This window comes from Balaenoptera physalus, assembly GCF_965194825.1.
Source record: "Balaenoptera physalus genome assembly, chromosome: 16".
Lineage (NCBI taxonomy): Eukaryota > Metazoa > Chordata > Mammalia > Artiodactyla > Balaenopteridae > Balaenoptera > Balaenoptera physalus.
In genome coordinates, this window is record NC_138898.1 from 39,003,928 (window position 1) to 39,011,942 (window position 8,015).

Consider the following 8,015-nt stretch of genomic DNA (forward strand, 5'->3'; position numbering starts at 1 on the left):
GGATTTTAATGACAGTTTTAATAAAGATATGTGACATAATTCAGTAGAATCACTTTTTTTTTTAATTAATTAATTAATTTATTTATTTATGGCTGTGTTGGGTCTTTGTTTCTGTGCAAGGGCTTTCTCTAGTTGTGGCAAGCAGGGGCCACTCTTCATCACGGTGCGCGGACCTTTCACTATCGTGGCCTCTCTTGCTGTGGAGCACAGGCTCCAGACACGCAGGCTCAGTCCTTGTGGCTCACGGGCCCAGTTGCTCCGCAGCATGTGGGATCTTCCCAGACCAGGGCTCGAACCCGTGTCCCCTGCATTGGCAGGCAGATTCTGAACCACTGCGCCACCAGGGAAGCCCTAGAATCATTTTTATTTATCAAGCATTTTGCAGAAAGCCTGAAACTGTGTAAGAAGTGCTAAATATATAATCCTTTTGCATAGTTGTAATTTAAAGATAAAATTTTATTTAATATGAGATATAGATGGAAGCACAAGTTAGATTATTGGTAGAGTATTTAGCTCATGCATCAGTCTGTCTCCTAGTTTGTGTTAAGAATGTAGGTGTGTTACCAAACCAGGTCTGTTTGCTTCATGCACAGCAAGCCAAAGGCTGAGACATGGAGGTTTGTGACCAAGAAGGAGTTTATTCACAAGGCAGCCAAACGAGGAGACAGGAGAGCTAGTCTCAGATCGGTCTCCTCAAAGCCCAGGGGTTTGGGATATTTATGGGATAAGTAGGGTGGTCTTAGGCATAGGGAAAGGTGCTTGGAAGTAGAGAAAAAGGTGAGGTAATCGGTCTGGGTTACCTGCTTCTGTATATTCAAAATGAAGGCACTTAGCATGGTCAGAAGGTGGAGATTTCCTACCGTCTGATGTCAATAAGCCATCATCAGACACCCGCCCAGGGCCAGTTTTAGGGCTGGTGATCCTGACTTGCCCCGGCTCGCACTGGGCAAGATCCAAGTTCCAGTAAAGCAACTGGGTGGTGTGAAGCTGGGAAAGTATGCAATTAAAGAGAAAAAAAGAAAGAAAGTAACCACAGAGAGCTTAATTAAGCAAAGGGTTTTTAACAAGTTGTTTCCTTATCTGTCGTTCTGTAAGACAAGCTCAAGAATGTCTATTAGTTATCAGCCTCTGTTAACTCTATGGGGCATGGGGGAGCAAAATTTGCCACCCCAAAATGGCTTTCTGTCATGCACATTATTTTGAGCTGAAAACAATCAAGGCCCAAAAGAGTCAGGACATCTTTCTTTTGACCTCCCCCTTCGCTACCTGAAGAATTTCAGTGAAGGGCCTCTTCTTGGAATAGAGCTATCACCAGGGAATATGGGCTGGGTGTAGCGAGGGAAACTCCACAAGGCCTAGAGATCAGAGTCCACTATGTGCCCACTGTCTTTGCATGGCCCAATGTTTCGGTAAACATTTGTTTACCAAATATTTGCTTTTTCATCTCCATGTGAACTGCCTTCCTCCCCTGTGAAGTCCCAAGCCACTACTCCCAACATCTCTTTTGTCTTCGGCTGAAGATGGCATTTAAGGTGAGGGCTCCTGCCTTGTTGACAAGTTATTAAGTTCTCCTGGGTCTCTCTCCTGTATAAATGTTATTAAATTTTGTTTGATTTTCTCCTGATAATTAGTCTCAGTCAATTTAATTCTTAGGCCAGCCAGAAGAACCCAGAAGGGTGGAGGAAAATCTCTTCCTCCCCGACAGTAAAAGCTCCATAAACTTTTCTCTCATGTCTCCATTAGCTTTATTTTAAGCAGTAGGACTATTAATGCCCTTTCCTCCCATTATTTTCTTTATGTTGCCCAAGTTCTGACAACTCTACTGCCAAATGGCTAAGGGCAAAAAATAAAGTTCAAGTTAAGAACTTTTCTGTGTTTTTAAGACCTCTCGTGAAAGAGGGGAAAGGTTGTGTCTATTTACTAATCTGTGGGATTTCTAAAATTTTACCCTTGTTACGCCTGCCCTCTCATTAGAGGAAGATGGTATTTATGTTGTTGTTCAGTGTAACTAGCCTCCCAAGGCTACAAAAAAGTTAAAATCAAACATAATTTTCTATTGCCAACTACTTTTCAGCTACCTACTCATAAAATCAAAGAGAGTTTTTATAACTCAGACATTACCTTTTCGGGGAAAATTTTCCCTAAAACCATGTTAGGAGTGTGAGTCAGACTGCTTTGTTTATCTCCAAGGTCTCAATCAACTAACAAATGTTTACCAACTTCTACTCAAAGTATTTGTACCAATAGTTCTGATAAATTCAAGCATAGTTTATACATAATCAATCTATTCCCTTGGTCTTCTAGGTGTGTTTCTTCCCAAATCTACCAGATCCTCAAATAACTTTAGGAACCTTCTCCAGAGTTAAACAATACTACCATCAACATCAACTTTGTCTCCAGAATGAGGAAGACTATCACTGTAAAAATCCATTGATGACCTCTAATACAGAGTTTGAAGTATTCATCTATAGAAGCATTCCCCAAGAATCAATCACATTTGTCCACCAGAGCCAAGATGAGATCATTCTTTTGTTTCTTTTTTTTAATGTTTGGCCACGCCTCACAGGTTGCGGGATCTTAGTTCCCTGACCAGGGATTGAACCCGCGCCCTTGGCAGTGAAAGAGTCCTAACTACTGAACTGCCAGGGAATTCCCCAGATCATTCATTGTTAAGCCTAGTTCCTTTATGGCTTGTAAAGGTAGTTTATTTTATTCTAGTTTTACAAACTGAGACCTAAGTAACCCGAGTGACTTCCTCTTCTTTGCCAAACCTCACTAGGTCAACAAGCTAAACCCAAATGTGAGGCTTTCCCTACACTGAGAAGCAGTAATTCAAGAAATGGTGCCCTGAATCTATTAAAATAATCTGAGTTGTGTGGTGAGTCCTTGAGGGTGAACAGTGTAGCTTCCCGATAATGTTACATTCAAATATCTACATGCAGTCAAGCTTTTAGACTAACAATTAGTAATCAGAGCATACAAAATAAAACCAGGAAATAGACTGGCAAAATTTTAAAGTGTGACAAAACCAAGTTTTGGCTAAGACACATACTGCTAACGGGAGTCTAAATTGCTATACATACTTGGAAAACAAGTTGACTTTACCTTGACATCATAAATAACCTATGACCCAGAAATTTCACTCCTAGGTTTATACCTTAGAGAAGCTCTTGAACTTGTGAATCTAAAGACATGTACAAACATGATAATAACAGCATTGTTTTTTTATTTTATTTATTTTTGGCTGTGTTGGGTCTTTGTTGCTGCGCGTTGTGGCGAGTGGGGGCTACTCTTTGTAGCAGTGTGTGTACTTCTCATTGCAGTGGCTTCTCTTGTTGTGGAGCACAGACCCTAGGCACACGGGCTTCAGTACTTGTGGCACGGGGGCTCAGTAGTTGTGGCTTGCGAGCTTAGTTGCTCTGCGGCATGTGGGATCTTCCTGGACCAGGGATCAAATCCATGAGCCTTGCATTGGGCAGGCAGATTATTAATCACTGCGCCACCAAGGAAGTCCCAACAGCATAGTTTTTAATAACAAATACTGGAGACAGCCTAAATGCCCATCAATAGTAGAATTGATTTAAAAGGGAAATAGAATGGTGGTACTATGGAATAGTTTACAGCTGTTAAGATAAAGGAGCTATAATTAAGTATATCAACAAATACACATTTCGAAAATAAGATGTTGAAATAAAAAAAGTCATCAAAACAATAACACACAGTTCTATACCATTTTTATAAGCTCTGAAAACATGCAATACTAAATACATATTATTTGGGGAAGATTTCATATAAAGCAACACATTTTTAAAAGGCAGGGGGATGATAAGTACAAAATTCACAATAGTGGTTATCTCTGAGGGCAGGAAAGGAAAGATGCAGTATAGGGAAGAAAACCCAGGCTGTAGAGGCAGACTTCTTTTTCCTTAGCCATGGTACGCTTTGTTTCTTCATACTTTCCAAGTGTTATATAGTTTACTCTTTTGTGTTCATGGAATAGTCCTTAATCATATTTTTAAATAAAGTGTAAAATATAGGACAGATGGGGTAAGGAACTACTGCTTTTAATTAGAAGCTATTACATATTATTCTAAAAGGCATACATATTTTATACTCACATAAACAGATAAAAGCTTTCAGAATTTGCCTCCAAAAAAGTGTGTATGTGTTCGGGGGTAGGGATGTTAGGGCACCTTTGTAGGCCCTGAAATAAAACTATCTCCATGATATATTTGATCCCACTTGTGTATAAATCTTTTTAAGTATATGTACATCCTAGAGTAGGCAAAGAAAATTTCTGGGATCTATGAGAAAGTTTACAAGAATCTACTGCAGTTGTCTCTGACAAGTAGATTTACTTTGCATTTTATTGTATTTTCATTTAACCTTACTGTTTACTTAATTAATTAATACTATATGAGCTTTACCTTTCTGATCAAGTTATTTTTTGAATGAGGGCAGGAGGTAGGAGAAGAGGATGAAGGAAGGGAGGACTCGGAAACCCCAGCAATGGGCGCAGCGCCCCTGCCATCCGTTCTGGGAGTGCTGAGCCCTCCTCCAGCATCCTAGCCCGGCCGGGCCAACAGGGCGAGACCAGGCCACCTGGCCGGAGGGGCGGTGGGCGGCGGGCGGTGGGCGGAGACGGGCCTCGCCCCGCCCCAGCAGCTGAGCACCTGGGCGGTTGCCCTGGCAGCGGGGCCTTGCTGGCGTGGCCAAAACTCACAATCGGCGGGTGTCGCCGGCTCCCACCCCGCCCCCTGCGCTCACCGGGCCGCTCGCTCGCCCTAGGCGGATCCGCGGTCCATGGACACATACACCCCCTTCCCTGCTGCCCCGCGCGCCTGCTCGCCTGCTCTGCCCAAGGGGACACCGTTCACCTCCGGGCGCCCAAGCCGGGCTCTGGGAGCCCGAGGTCGTGGCTGGGACCCGCGCCAGGCTGCAGAGAACCAGAACCGGCCCCCTCAGGCCGAGGCGCGTTGGTTCCCGGACGTCCTCGGCTTCTGATCGCCCTGGCGACTAAGAGGTGAGCTCGGCACCGTGGTCCCGGCCACCTGGACTTTCCCTTGAAGTGACATCTTACCCACCTCCCCTTCCTGATTTTTCTGAGACTTAAAATTGAACGGAACAGTAAAGAACCCCCGACATGTAAACCTTGGCTTATGGATGAGCTGAAACCCATAGATGTTTGATTTATTCGTGGCGAGCCTGTGTTGAGACACTTGTCTAAATACTTTACAAATCTGATCTCATTTCTGCTTCACACAGCCCCATGAAGGGTGCACTCTTCTTATCCCCATTTCACAGATGAAGCGACTGAGGCATGAACTAGGTAGGTGACCTGTCCAGGTTTATCTAACTCCTTTGTATAAATAATGATGCAGAGGAGGGAAAACAATGGGCGACAGCACATCTCCCCGCTTCCAATCCTGCACTCTTTCCGCTGTACCTTTCCTCTTTCTGACCAACCACCATTGCCTCACAGGCTCCTTTGAAAAGTTAATGAGCTCTATGGATCTCTCCCTACAATGGAAAAATGCATCTGGACACACACACCCTGTAGATTTTCATATAATTTCAGAGTATCCAGACTCCAAACATGAACTTCAATTCAAGGAATCCTGTTCTATTCCACTATCTTTTGAGATTGGGCACATGCATGGTTACATGGGGTATGCCAAGGTGCCCCAGGGCTACGCATGCATACTGAGATGTGTGTATATGTGGTGACCCTCCTGAGGATCAGAGAGGCTGTACAGTTTACAAGGAACCCAGGACTAGAGGGCAGGACTTCTGTCATTTCCTCCAACGGGGTCAGTCTTGGCAGTTGGTCGTGAAGGACACTGCACAAGGCGTTGCTCTCTCCCCAGCAACTCGAAGCGTTAGCCAAGAGGAACACAAGCTGTAAAACTGACCTATGGGCTACTGAATTCATCCTTGTAGCTGAATGGGACAATGCCACATGCTGCTAGTTCTTTGTAGGGGTGGGTGCTCTCAGAGGCAACATTGAAGCCTCTGATTAGGAAGTCTGTCCTCACAAATGAGTTTGCATCAACTCAGTATAAGCAATAAGCTCTTGGTGTGCATCTTATCCTATTCTGTATATGATGTATGTATGTGGTAAGACAACCCAGCATCTAACCAGAATAAGGCTAATAATAATACAACAAACCATAAACTCCAGCTAAAATAAATGTCACCAAGCCAAGCTGCAAAGGCCAAGTGGATAAGTCCTGAGGCAGCTCAGGACTTACTGGGAGCCTATTTTACACACATGGTTCTAACAAGCTGCCTTATCCAGTTCCCAGTCCATCACCCATTGTAAACAGATTAGAAGGGAAGAGAGGGGCTACAGCAAACAGAACATTGAAGCCACAAGCCACGTGATGGCTGATGTTCCGCAGCAAAAGAGGAAGCACAAAGAATAAACAGCAGGCAGAAGAGGGGGAAGAAAGGAAGGACCCCATTTGATGGTGGTGACTCCTCACTTGGAAGGCTTTCCTCCTTGTCCTCACCCAGGCTAGGGCTTACTGCAACTGCCAAAAAGCTCATAACTCCCCACCCACCAGGCTCAGATCTTTCCCTGAATAATGTACACCATTGCCTTGTGAATTCTAACTCTGCATGCTCAAAGCTTAGCTCACTCTCTGACCATCCTGGGCTTACCATCTCAGACACAGGTTGCTCAAGACAGAAACGTAGGCGTTTTCTTTGATTTCTTCCATTCCTCAATCTTTTAACTTTCAGTCATCATTTATTGAGCAAATATTTATTGAATGCCACATAGGAGTCAGGTTCTGGGTGATGGAGAGATAATAGTAATTAAAATATAAAGCTTCTATTCCGTGAAGACTATATACTAGTGAGGGAGACACACAATACATAAATCGAATATATCTGTATTTACAGATTTCTAGAAATGTTATATATAGAATGTTTCACTTCATCGTGAAAAAAATATAACAAAGGGATGATGTAACATGGTGGCTGCAATTTGAGTGGTGAGAATGCCAACCAACAGAAATTCTGAGCAAAGGGCACTCCAGGCAGAGGGAACAAGAGGTTCCAGAGGCAGGAATGAACCATAACCAGAAAGAAGGCCAGTGTGTGTGGCTGGAGATCACTAAATCGAGGGAGACTGGAGTGAAGTGAGGTCAGAGGGGCAGGGAAAGTGTCCTTAAGAGATCACCCCGAGGGGTTTGGATTTTTTCCGATTACAATGGAAAGCTATTGAAATACTTTTAAAAGATAGTTTGGAGAGAACTTTCAGGTGTGAAGGTAATGCTCTGTATCTTGATAGGGGTTTAGGTTACAAAGTTGTATGCATTTATCAATGGTTATATATAGAAATAGTACACATAATTCTTGTACATTATATTATATATTCAGAAGACCAAGAAGAGAAAAAGAACTGTAAACAAATATTGACCTACAGTTAAGGATATGTATGCTGGAATATGTCTGCAATTTACTTTGAAATGGATCAAAAAATAGGATAGATTAACAGATAGATAGAGGGATGGATAGATGTGTGATAATGCAAGTAAAGCATGAATGGTAGGATCTCAGTGGTGGGAATATATGGGTGTTCAACTTTCTTTATGTTTAAAAATAGCAGTACTAAAATGTTGGGGGTGGAAGCTGGTCTGATCTTATCTAATCTACATTTTACAAAGATTTTTCTGGGGAGTGAATAGAGAATGGTCTGTAGAGGGTTTTTGTGGAAGCAGTGAGACAAATTACAAGGCAATGGCAATGATTTGGTCTAGGATAGCACCATTGTACTCTCTGGAATGGATTCCCAATATGTTAATGAGGTTCTGTTCCCAGAAAGCGTGAAGAAACGCAAGCTGGGTGTACCTAACATGGTCTACTACTCGACTCAAAATATTGTTTTTTTGAACTGAATAAACAATAAGAGATAAAATTACATATTAGAATGGTCATTGCAACTTAGTGGGATTATTTATGAAAATTTACAGTTATCTCTGAACCATTTACCTACATCGTTCCCACGT

General features: G+C 42.8%; 1 long non-coding RNA gene across 1 annotated transcript in view; it reads left to right on the forward strand.

The window, feature by feature from the left end:
• Positions 1–8,015, forward strand: part of LOC309644518 — a 147,253-nt gene that overhangs the window by 104,110 nt on the left and 35,128 nt on the right. The gene's annotated exons all lie outside the window — the stretch shown is intronic.